The sequence below is a fragment of the Camelus dromedarius genome, chromosome 13 (assembly GCF_036321535.1).
Source record: "Camelus dromedarius isolate mCamDro1 chromosome 13, mCamDro1.pat, whole genome shotgun sequence".
Taxonomy (NCBI): domain Eukaryota; kingdom Metazoa; phylum Chordata; class Mammalia; order Artiodactyla; family Camelidae; genus Camelus; species Camelus dromedarius.
This window is the reverse complement of record NC_087448.1, coordinates 53157408-53169727: the sequence shown is the minus strand read 5'-3', so window position 1 is coordinate 53169727 and position 12320 is coordinate 53157408. Positions and strand designations below refer to the sequence as shown.

Sequence of the window (12320 nt, the reverse complement as noted above, 5' to 3'; positions counted from 1 at the left end):
AGAGATAGGGAGATACAGATATATAGATAGCTAAAGAAATGCGTTATAAGGAATTGGTTCACACAGTTGTGAAGGCTGAGAAGTTCCCAAGATCTGCAATTAGCAAGTGTTTGACCCAAGAAGTGCTGATGTTTCAGTTTGAGTACAAAGGCAGGAAAAGACAGCACTGCAGTCAGGCAGGAGGAGTTCCCTCTTACTCAGCCTTTTTGTTCTATTCACATCTTCAGCTGCCTCGGTGAAGGCCACCCACACTGGGGAGGGCAATTCGCTCCACTCAGTCTACTGCATCTTAGTAAAGGTCAGCCTCATCGACTCAAGATCAAGTCAAAAGCTCAGGCATCATCCTTGATTTTTCTCTCACCTTTGATATCCACTTTGTAAGTCCTACCATCTCTGTCATTAAAATGCATCTCGGGGAGGAGGGTACAACTCAAGTTATAGAACGCATGCTTAGTATGCACAAGGCCCTGGGTTCAATCCCCAGTACCTCCTCTAAAAAATAAATAAACCTAATTACCTCCCCCTACCCACAAAAAAATAAAATGTATCTCAAATCTGGTCACTTCTCTCTATCAGCACAGCCACCAACCTAGTCCAAGTCACCAGAATCTCTTGTCTAGACTTTTGCATTAACTGGCCTCCCTGATTCCACCCTTGCCAACCTTATTTATGCTCCATCCAGTGGCAAAAGCTAGGAAGAAAGCAGGGGAAAGCAGTGTTTCCTCTGAGTAGATTGTCCAGAAGAGAAATCCTTCCAGAACTTTGACACCTGTAGGAGAAGCACCAAGGCTGGAATCTTTTTATGAATCTTCCCCCAGTGGGACTTTCTGACCATGCGTCTGGCTCTAGCCACAGTGGCCACTTTTCCCCTCCTACCAACATGGTCAGTGTTTCCCCACTCAGGGTTGTCATATTTATTAATTTCTTTGTCCAGAAATCTCTTCCCTCCCTTCTCTGAGCTGTTGCTGCTCGTCTGTCAGTCCTCAAATCAAATGCCACTTCACCAGACCATCCTTTCTGAGGGAGCAACCCTAATTATCCCCCATCACCTTATCCATTCATTTCCTTCATAGCCCTTGTTAGAGCCCCAAATTATTTTGTTTAATTAATTAATTTATCTGTCTGTCTGGTTGTATATTAGCCAGGATTAGCAAACTACTGCAAAAGATGATTCCAAAATCTCAACGCTTTAACAGAGTGAAGTGTTTTGCTTCCTCTCACATACAGCAGTCGTAATAATACTGGGGCTCTGCTCCACAGTGTCATTCAGGAACCCAGGACCCTTCCTTCTCATAATGCGGCCATCTTCATACATGGTGCCCAAGACCTCTGTAGAAAAGGCAGAGACATAGCGAAGAGAAGGCCCACCTGCTCTTTACTGCCTCTGGTCACAATCCGTCAGCAAGAACTAGTCCCAGAGCTCCACTAAAACACCAGGATGCTGGGAAATGTGCTGTAACTGTATATCTAGGGAAAGGAAATGGATTTTGGTGAATCTCTGTCCAACTCTGGTGGAACGTATTTCCAGGAGGGCAGGTATATGATAATAACTGGTCTCTCATATCCCTCTTGCCTCCTTCATCCATCTCCACAGAGCGGAGCGATCTGGATCAAGTCTTCCTGATGCCTGAAAGCCTTTAAAAGCTTTCCACTGTACTTAGCATAAGCTCTCAAATTCTTACCCTGGCCTTGGGAGCCAGCATGGTGTGGGCTCCTCGGACGTGCTAAGCTCTTCTTCATCTGCACAGATTGTAACCTCCGCTTGGGATGCTACCTGTCGTGCTCCCTCACAACCTGACATTTACTGGTTTTCTCAGGTCAAATGTTGCTTCATCGAAGAGGCCACTGTGATAGTTAGAATCACGGCCCCAAAGCACTATGTCCCAATCCCTGTAATCTGTGACTACGTTAGGTTACATGGCAAAGGAGAATTATGATTACAGATGGAATGAAAGTTGCTGGTCAGCTGAGTTTTAGGTGGGGAGGTTATCATGGATTATCTAAGATAATGAGCGGATCCAAAGGAGTCACATGCGTCCTTATAAGTGGAAGAGGGAGGCAGAAAAGTCAGAGATACAATAAGACTGTGGACTTAGGTTGGAGGGATTTGATGTGAGAACTCAACCTGCCCTTGTTGGCTTTGAAGATGGAAAAGAATCATAAACCCAGGAGTGTGGACAGGTTCTTGAAGCCGGAAAAGTTAAAGAAACTCATTCTCCCCTGGAGTCACCAGAAGGAATACAGCCCTGCCAACACCTTGATTTTTGTCTAATAAGTCCCATTTCAGACTTCTAACTTCTGGAACAAAAGATAATACGTGTTTATTGTTTTATGGCACCAAGTTTTTGGTAATTTGTTATAGCAGCAACAGGATACCAATCCACACTCACTGACTCCCTGACCAGCCCGTCTCCCCTCTGTGTTAACTGGGTCTGGATCTAATCTCCCTGCACAACAAGCCCTCTGTTCTCCCCCTGCAGGCCTGGGTCTCAGACAGGTCCATGCTTGGGCATCCTGGGGTCTGCTCCTGGGAACTGACCTTCACCTCTCCCATTCAGGAATGTGTTGAGTCCTCCCCTGACATCCCCCTAGTTATTTGCACCTGGTGAGTTGACAGGCCGAACAATCAAGCAGGAGAGGGAAGGAAGACGTATCCATCCCTCCATGAAAATGGCTGACAGGGCTCCACACGTGGCACTAAATCCTTTCCCTCCGTGAAGGTTCAGCTTGAGAATCTGGCATCCTACCAGGGAGAACTTTCAAAGTTATTTATCTTCTTTATAATTCTGTTTCCTTAAAAGTAAAATTATGGTCATACTTTCTTCAGAGGGTTTTTGTAAGAATTAAAGGAAATAAATGAAATCATGAACACAGCGCCCTGAGTATAATAAACATCACATTATTATCATTACCATCATTGTGATTGTCAGTATTCCAAATGTCTTTCATATTACATACAAAAGACCCACTACATTTAAGTTAAACTAGTGTTGCTAAATAGTGAAGAGTCTAAAATTAAACCTTTTATATTTCTTAGTAGCCTTGTCCCGAGGTTTATAATCAGTTTTTTCAATTAATTTTTATTGAGTGATACAGCTTCAAAAATGCAATAGGGACAGAAACCAAATGGCTATGCACTTCCTATCACAGCAAGTTCTGTCTAGGGAACACTATGAAAACTAGCCAATTCAACATGCCAGGAAAAAACAAAAGTCAATCTGGGCTTTAATTGGAAAAGTCAATCACTAGGCTAAATATTTTACCCTCTAATTTTCTGGGTGCCTTCCTATAGATAGACACTGCCTAAGAAAACGATCAGACTTAAGTTTATCAGAAGCAAAATAAAGGGGCAAATTGCAACAGATGAAATAAATGTTTTTTTCCACAAAAAGAGAATCTGGGGAACTATAAGTGATATGGGATGTCTGGTGCGGAGAAGCACAGGTACAAAAGGAAGTTAACAGGTGGCCTCCGCGGGGTGATTTTGGCCAGAGCTCTCTGCAGCCTGCTTCTCAGGGGTAGGGGGCAGGTCAGTGTCCTGGCCCGAGGCTGTGGAAATGCCCTAGGATGTTCAAATATGTTCACAAAATAAGTGGGGGTAACAAAGCCAGGACTGGCACTGTTTTTGCCACTGGAAAGTTGATAAGTTGTACAACCTGTGAGAGTCCTATTCTTGATTCTTGGAACTTGCCTTCGGGGCAGCTGGTCACACTCAGTTTTTGCCTGTGATAAAGAGCACAGGGCTCTGAACACATGCATGGCATTACCAGCCCGGTGATATCTGGATGGTCAGGGCAGCGGGCGAGGCCTGAGGCCGGCAATGTTCAGATCCCAGCAGCGCCCAAGGCCCACAGCCTTTTCTGCCCACAGCTTTCAAACCTGTTAAACTGTAACTCACATTAAGAAACACATTTACACCATGACCCAGTAAACACACACACACACACACACACAACTGAAGCAAACATTTCAGGCAAGAATACTTACAATGACTGCAGTGCACTCTGATGTGCATTTATTATTATTCTATTTTCTTTCATTTTTTGTTCATACTGTTCAGAACCCACTAAATGGAAAACCCACCATTTATAGAATACCGTTTATAAAAGTCAAATCAGGGAAGGGTATAGCTCAAGTAGCAGAGCACATGCTTAGCATGCACAAGGTCCCGGGTTCAACCCCCAGTATCTCCTCTAAAAAATAAATAAATAAGTAAACCTAATTATCTCCCCCCATCCAAAAAAAAAAAAAAGGCAATTCAAATCAAACTCTCTGAGATATTCTGTAATGTGAGGGGCCTCGTGGCCCTCCTTTTCTGTCTCCACAGTTACAGGAGGTGAGTGGTTACAAGGGAGGCAGCCACTGCCTGACTGTGGGCAGTGTTCCCAGAGGACAAGCTCCTTTCTGTAAGATGGAAACATCTGCTCGGCCTCCTTTGTGGGACTGTTGTAAGGCTGGTTCTGTGACAGTGCCAAGGAGGGGAAAGGGCTCTGCAAATAAAAGTTGTTGATAAGGTTGAATAATATGTGTATATATGTCTGACCGAAATATTCTGCCGTACACCAGAAATTGACACAACACTGTAAACTGACCATACTTCAATTAAAAAAAAAAGGTTAAATAGTGACCAGGCCTTCTGATGATTCACATGACCTAAGGACTTAACCTGGAAAATTCCTCTCCCAGTGGGTGACTCAAAGGAGAGATTCTATTCCCATGTCACACCAAGTCCACTCATGGCCTTGTACCTGACTCAGTTTGGTCATCATTTGTTTGTTTTTGTGTGAACTGAACTGCTACCTAAGCCACTGTAGAGAGGTCAAACAACAGATCCTCAGCGTACAGACAGCTTCTCACCGCAACTTTTGCAGCTGAGGGACGTTTGAGAGGGGGAGAGCAGGAGGTTTCTGAGAATAGTGATAGTTATCCAGTAACAGTGAGTCAGAAAGATATCTTTCTCTTATGTAAAGTCAATAATGAAGTGAGGAGGTTGTAGCTCAGTGGTATAGTACGTGCCTAGCATGCATAAGGTCCTGGGTTCAAGCCCCACTACCTTCATGAAATAAATAGATGAATAAACCTAACTACCCCCGCCAAAAAAGATGAAATAAATAAATATGAATTTTAAAAAATATAAAAATAAAGTTCAATAATGAAGTTTAGGTTCATAAATCCACAGCTCCTGGGGTGAGTCCAGCAGGCAGTGTTGACAGTCTTTTCAACACAGGTGACCAGACCATCCCCAGCATTTGTGATCACTTGTTCAAAAACATATCTTTAGGTCTGGACAGAGGTGATGGTTGTACAACATTGTAAACATATTAAATGCCACTTAAAGACACTTTTTAAATGGTTAAGTCTATCTTATGTAGATTTCACCTCAATTTTGTAATGGAAAAAGTACAGAAATACATACCACCAGAGCAATGAAAATGTAAGTCTTTTTGGTTGCTGTTTTATTTATCAATTCTAGATTTCTGACACTCTGGATAGTCAAAGCAGAAAACTTTTAGGGCTTTAATTTTGAGGAAATGAAGATAGAAAGGCAGATAACTCATCATAAATAGTAAAACAGCAGCAATCAAAAAAAAAAAAGAAAAAAAAAGGCCAGTTTGACAAACAAGGCAACCACTGCATCCAGGACTGTCTTCCTCAGCCTGACAGCTTCTTCCTAACCAGCCTCTGCTTTACCAGCCTCCACTACAGAAGCTGGAAAATGTAATCCTTCTTTCCTAGTCCCTCTGTAGCTAACCATGGCCAAGTGACAAGTTCTGGCCAATGAGACAAAGGTGGTGCTCTTGTGGGGAAGAGAGGGTGTCTGAGGAAGCTTTTACTTCTGTGTAAAACGGCCAGGCCAGGAGCAATGGCCACAGGCACTGCCTTTCTCCATCCTCCTGCCCTGGAATACAGACATGGTACCCGGAGCCATGGCAGCCATCTTATGATCACAAAGTGACAAGCATGGTAACAAAAGACTACACATTAAGAGGGGCAGGACCAAAAGACAAAGAGTCAGGGTCCTTATTTGCATCGTTGGGCAGCTAAACCAATGCTGCAGCTTCCTACCTCCAGACTTCTTGTTCTTTGAGAAAAATATCACTTTAACCAGATATTGTTACTTGCAGTTTTCCTAGCTGATTACACTGTGTACATAAAACTAATAACAAGCTATGTCTTATAGATTTACAATTTCCCTAAGTATACTTTAAAATATCACACATTATTCACTCCACAGGTGGATCCAGTTGTTCCAACAACTTCTCATACAATCTCCAGTTTTAAGCATCATTTTGGGTTTTGTTACAGAGACACATGAAGAGGACCCTGCCTCCGCACAGGTCAGTGCCCAGGCTCTACAGAGGCAACTGAAAGGGAATAATTTATACCTGAATGTGCCTCTTCCACAGACACTGCTCACGTCGGCTGCTATACGTGGTTTCATGCAGTAAGAACATGAAGACCAAAATATCAACGTAGTTAAGCACACTTTATCATCACTTCTGTGAAAGAGAACTATCACAGAGTTGATGCAGCCCTCCGTAAAATCATTAGGGGATGGTTCATAGAGAAATACATAGCCACACACATAGTTAACGTCTTTCCAATATATTTATGAGCTGAAGAGCACATACTTAGCCAGTCCACACGACCCAAGCTCTAAATCGAGCAGACACTTGGCAAATGCTGGTTTAACAAATTTCTCTGCAGAAGGCAGAACAAGCAGCAGCCACCTCTCGACCCCATGATTCTGTTGAAACTGACAACAAGGTCATGTTGGGTTTCTCTCATCACCACCGTCCTTCCCCACAGGTCAAGGCCAGTTCTTAGTTGATGGTTTGAGTCACAAGTACACGCATTCCTCTTACAGTGGATGAATGCCAGACTGGTTCTACTAACACCAAAGAAGGGTTTTGAACTGATAGTTGTCTCTAAATATATGACCAGGAACCCCTGTCCTTAATTTGGACTTTGCAGCAGCATGGGGCAAATTCTACAGCCAGAGCTACAAGGATCCACATTGCCACCATCACCCTTTCACCTACTTACCTAAAAAGAACTAGACCTTGGCTGGGGCATATTGATCCATTCAGGAGAATGCCCTCCACTCTTTGACTTGGCTTCTCTTTCCCAAATTTTGAAAAGGTCCTACATAAACAAACAGAATGACCCTTTCCCCAGATTTGTTTCCTTTCATCAGAATTCACAGAAAAAGAAACACCAAGGATGACCTGACAAACTGGTGTGTGTGTGATGTTCACTGTCCTCTTCCCATTTATGCTATTAAAAAAAAAAGTTGGTGGGATGGCCAGGTGGCTTTCCCAGTTGTGACTATATGACTCACAGCATGATGTGAGTAATTAGTAAGTGTTAGGTAAATTCTAATCAGTGATGCCAATCTGGAAATTTACAGAATTAGGCTGACAACTGTTTTCTGGTCTCCATTTCTGTGAAAGTGCCATGGGAGTAGCCTCAAGACTGGCCAGGATGGAAGTCTCCACGTTCGTGTTTTATGATCTGCTCTCACCCACAAACAATGAACGCTATACCTTGAAATGAGCCATAACCGCCAACTCTCCCGCGAGAACAGGAGGGAGGTATAATGTCTAACAGTGGTGCTTCCACAGCCAGCCACGGGAGGGACGTGGAGACTCTGTTGTGGAACAGTGGGATTTCTGATCACTACTTCCATCTACCCGCGGTTTGCAAATTCACCTTCCTTTGAGTATTGATATTCACTTAATTCTCTGGTCCAGGAAACTAGAATTGACTTTCCAGCCACTAGGGTGTATCCTGAGCCTTGAGTCTTATTTCCCTTTGTAGTTAGTAAAGCAGAGAATGAAATAGAACGACAGAAAATATGCCTAGGGGAAAAAAAAGTGATAAAACCTCTGGCGAGTGGCAGGTATAAATGGAAACACCCACGTTTGACCATGAATCCTTCCTGCAGCTACGGGAAAAAAGTATTATTTCCTCACTTTGTTCGTTTATATCCTCACACATTCATACATTGAACAATCACTGATAAAATGTCATGCTGGGTACATGAAGGAAAAAAAATGCCTTGGCCTTTAAAGATTTATGGTCTAATGAAAGAGGAAAAAAAACCCCAACAATTACATAATAGTTGGAACAGGCTTTTGGAAAGCTTCCTGGGGGCGATGACAATTGAGCTGCTCAAGTCATAAAGCATGAATGCAGGTTTCCCAGCTGAAGAACTAAACTAAGGGGAACAGGAGAGATGAAGGGGCAGAGCACACAGAAGCTGGCCCACCGCCACGGAGGTGGAGGAGGAGTGGAAGCAAACACTTGGGTTCCCGGCTTGTGTCCTGAGGTGTCTGGTGGTGCCACTCAGAGCGGGGACTGTGGGGGAGGGGCAGGTTAGAGGTAAAGGTGATGTTTCTGTTTGAGATTTGCTGGCTTAAGGTGTCCAAGAGACTTTACGTGGAAATGTCTGAGTCAATTTGCTACATGGTTTTAGAGCTCAGGAAATAAGTAGGAGCTGGAGACAAATGTAGAAAAATTAAAGTTATACAAGCAGCAGGTGAGATGACCAATGGTTAAAGACGCACCTCCTGAGAGGCCAACACGGAGGCATGGGCAGACAGCCGGCGAGGGCGCAGTGCTGCTGGGAGGGAGAGGCTGATGCATCAGTTGCTGAAAGGACACATGAGATAAACTTTGGGGTGGAGGATACCACCGTATTTTCTGAGAAAGAAGTGAAGGAACAAAGGAGGATAAAAAGATGATTTGTAGAGGAAGGAAAGGCAAGTTTCAGTGTCAGGGATACGTGGAAGTTGAGGTTACCTAGAACAGCTGGTGGCACACGTTAGCCCAGGAGCTGGACCACGTCATGTTTCCACAAAAGGCAGGAAGCGCGGTAGCGATCAGGGTCGGCTCTGTCACTAACAAGCTGAGTGATCTTGTGCATTTGACCATCTTTTAGCAAAGAGGCGAGCCTGGGTGACCTCTCAGTTTCCTTCATCCTTTAAGATGGACTCCATTAACACAAACGGCATCCCTGCCTTCACTCTAATTCCTCCTCAAAGGGTCCTACTGTGCCCAGGGACAGGAATCAGACCAGACGCCAGGGCAGGGGTCTCTGGCCCGAGAAAACCCTGGCTCTTGCTTCCCTTGTTAGACAGGAAGAGCCGCCCCAGCTCAGCAGGACCATCGATGCCTGTAGTGTGAACCCAGGGGGTTTGGGAGTGTGACATGGCGCTGGCGCAGGTCCCAGGCCTGTGCGTCTGCAAAGCTGCAGAGGGACTGGGTTCAAACACAGGTGAGTCAGCTCTCACTTCCCTCCAGCTTTACAGAACCGTGCCCCAAGCCTGCCCTAGAACTTTATCCTGCCCGGCGTGCCAGGTTCCAGCACAGCAGGGCCTTTTCCATCCAGAAAGCAAAAGCGACTGACCTAATTTTGGGACAGCTCAGAGCTGCTAAATCAAAAATTAAGCCTCCTAACAATTCCCTCTCGTTTCATCTATTGAAGGGATCCAGGCCCAGCTGACGGCTTTGGAAGAAAAAGTGCAAATGATTTCCTCACTACCCTGCATTTTCATGCCTCTGTTCACATCATCATTTCCCCCGCTCCTCCCCTGAGATAGAATTGAAGGCCAGTCCCCCAGGGAGCTTCACCAGGTGGCTTGTTCACCATTGTATCCCAGTGGCTAGGACCAAGTACCTTGTGAAAGGATGACATCAAGAAGTGTCTGTTGGGGGCAGGAGAGGGTATAGCTCAAATGGTAGACTGCATGCTTGATGTGCATAGGGTGCTGGGTTCAATCCCCGGCACCTTCTCTTAAAATGAAGAAATAAGTAAACCTAATTACCTCCCCCCTCAAAAAAAGGGGGGATCTGTTGAGACTATTAATTCAGTAACTAATGGCATCAGCCATTAACCCATCTTGGTCTTTCTCTTGTCTTCTTTAACTTTTCATAAGTTGAAAGCGTATCTCTCAAATACTGTGTTGATAACACGACTTTGTGCGTCCCTTTACCAACAATGAGCATAGTATTCTGTACATAACAGCTGCTCCGTGGTACTTGTTGTTTGACAGAGAATCTAGAATTTTACCAAAGGGCTTCCCTTCCTTCAACGTCCTCCAGACTCATCCTTACTCGGCACCAGTTTATCCTCTGATGTTAAACTCTTTCCTCTACTAAAACTTCTCATCATCAGAAAAACCCAGAGAAGTCAAGAGAAAATAGCAAGATTCAGGGAGGGCAATTAAGTGGAATTAAGATTCCCTAGGCTAACATTCTGTTGGGCTGAAGAAAACCCACTGAGAATCATTCTCCCAAACTGAAAAAGTCCTGAAGCCAAATAACTGCTTCGGCAGTAAACTGAATCACAAGACACTATTCCCTGGGAGGTGACCTTGACAAAGGACATAAAATGCAAAAGCTACCATGAAATTCATCTAACGAAGCTATATTTTTCAAGATTTCCGGGGAATTACCAAAAAAACCAAAATGAGAGCATACAGTTTTAAAGGCTTGATACCAGGAATACAAACATTACGCCAAGCAAAATGTTGCCTCGAAGGGTATATTATAGGATAGTTTTGGTTGACAGCACTTAGCGCCCTGAATTTTAAGTGTGGCCTTTGTTAGACATTTCAGAATTAACCTGAATACCTGTCTTCATCAGTTTGGGCTGCTCTAACAGAATACCATGGACTGGATGGCTTGTAAACAACAAATATTTACTTTGCTCAGTTCTGGCGGTGGGAAGTCTGGAATCAGGATGCTAGTGAAGCTGTAGTCAGGGTTGCAGACTGCCATCTTCTCCCTGTGTCCTCACATGGCAGAAAGAGGGCAAGACAGCCTGAAGGGTTCCTTTTATAGGGGCACCTCATCCCATTCATGAGGGCTCCACCCTCACGACCTAGTCACTTCCCAAAGGCCCCACCTCCTAACACCTTCGCATTGGGGGTTAGCATTTCAACGTGAATTTTGAGGGGACACAAACATTCAGTCCACTGCCGTAAGGGTCCAGTTTTTCTGACTTCTGAACTGAACAGGTCTGTCAAGAATTCAGTTACCTAATAGGATGTGGCTATTCACATAGTTATTAATGATAAAATTATAACTAGTTTTAAATTTTATTTCAGCAATTGACTCTTGGGCTCCAGCCATATACAATGTCTATGTGCCACGCGTGAGACATACATTATTTTGTTTAATCATTGTAACAACCCAAAGAAGATAAGAATTATTACTCCCAGGCTCAGGAGATGGATTTATCAAGCACCCTGATGATCACTTAACTTCCTATATAGCTTTGCTTTGGGGGAGAGAATGCTCTGGGCAGTGAATACAGGTTTCCCATCTATTCTGTATTTTTCACTGAATTTGTATGAAGTGATATTCTGAATTTTGATATATCAGATGCCTATGAGTTTGTTTTCAAGCCTACAAAGCAGGAAATGGTGACCACATCAAAGGCCCCTGCTCCAGCCCCCATCCCAACGCTTCTTCAAAGGCCTGTGAGAACTGCACAGATCCACTTGGACCCTGAACTGTGCTCAAGAGCGTCAAGAACACAAAATAGTGGTCTCCGAGGGCTCCTGTCCTGCAGTAATTACTCCCATCCCCTTTCCTGGATGATACAGGATAATGAAATTCTGATGATCAGCCTGGTATTAAGCCGAACAAGGAAGGGCATCTTTCCAGACCAGTGTGGGGCTCTTTCGCGTGTCCAGATACACTACTCATTACCTCTTTCCCTTAACTACTGACCCTGGTACCCCTTCTTCCCCTAAGTCCTGTTCCTTTCTGACCAGGTCAGACCTCCATCCTCTCCCTCAACACGTCCCAGTGCATCTCCCTCCTCAATATCTCCTGGATGCCTCCACCATGTCCCCTGCACACGTCCCTCCAACCGGCCACCTTCATCTCCTACCTGTGCTGCTGGCCCCCGGCCTCTGGGCCTGCCGGAGTTGCGATCAGAAGGGCTTTCAAACCAGAAAGCTGCCCGCTCCCTCCTCCGTATTTCCCTACTGCCTGCAAAACAAAATCCACATGCCCCAGCTTGGCACCCAAGGACTTTGGTCATGTGGGTACTGGCTCAGCCCACAGTCCTCCGCGCCAGGCCCGGCCACTGGGATCGGCTCAGCTTGTGGGCGAGCAGCTGGTCTGCGTGCCTCCCCGTCCACCTGCTCTGTGCTCTTCCTGCCCAGCCCCCTCCAGGCCTCTCTTCTGCTAACTCCCTACCGTACATTATTGGTCCAAACTGCCCCCAACCTTCCCTCTAGGTATCAGGTGCTTTGCCAGGTGCCTTAGCAGCTGCTCCCATCAAGAGACGGAGTCCATTTCCA

The 12320-nt window shown here is 44.9% G+C and overlaps 1 protein-coding gene across 1 annotated transcript in view; it reads right to left on the bottom strand.

Annotated features, from left to right (window-relative positions):
- Positions 1–12004, bottom strand: part of SLC25A30 (solute carrier family 25 member 30) — a 40321-nt gene extending 28317 nt beyond the window's left edge. The window contains exon 1 of the mRNA XM_064493148.1: positions 11906–12004. The gene's annotated coding sequence lies outside the window, so the exon portion shown is untranslated. The remainder of the gene's footprint in view (positions 1–11905) is intronic.
- Between the last annotated feature and the right edge of the window lie 316 nt (positions 12005–12320).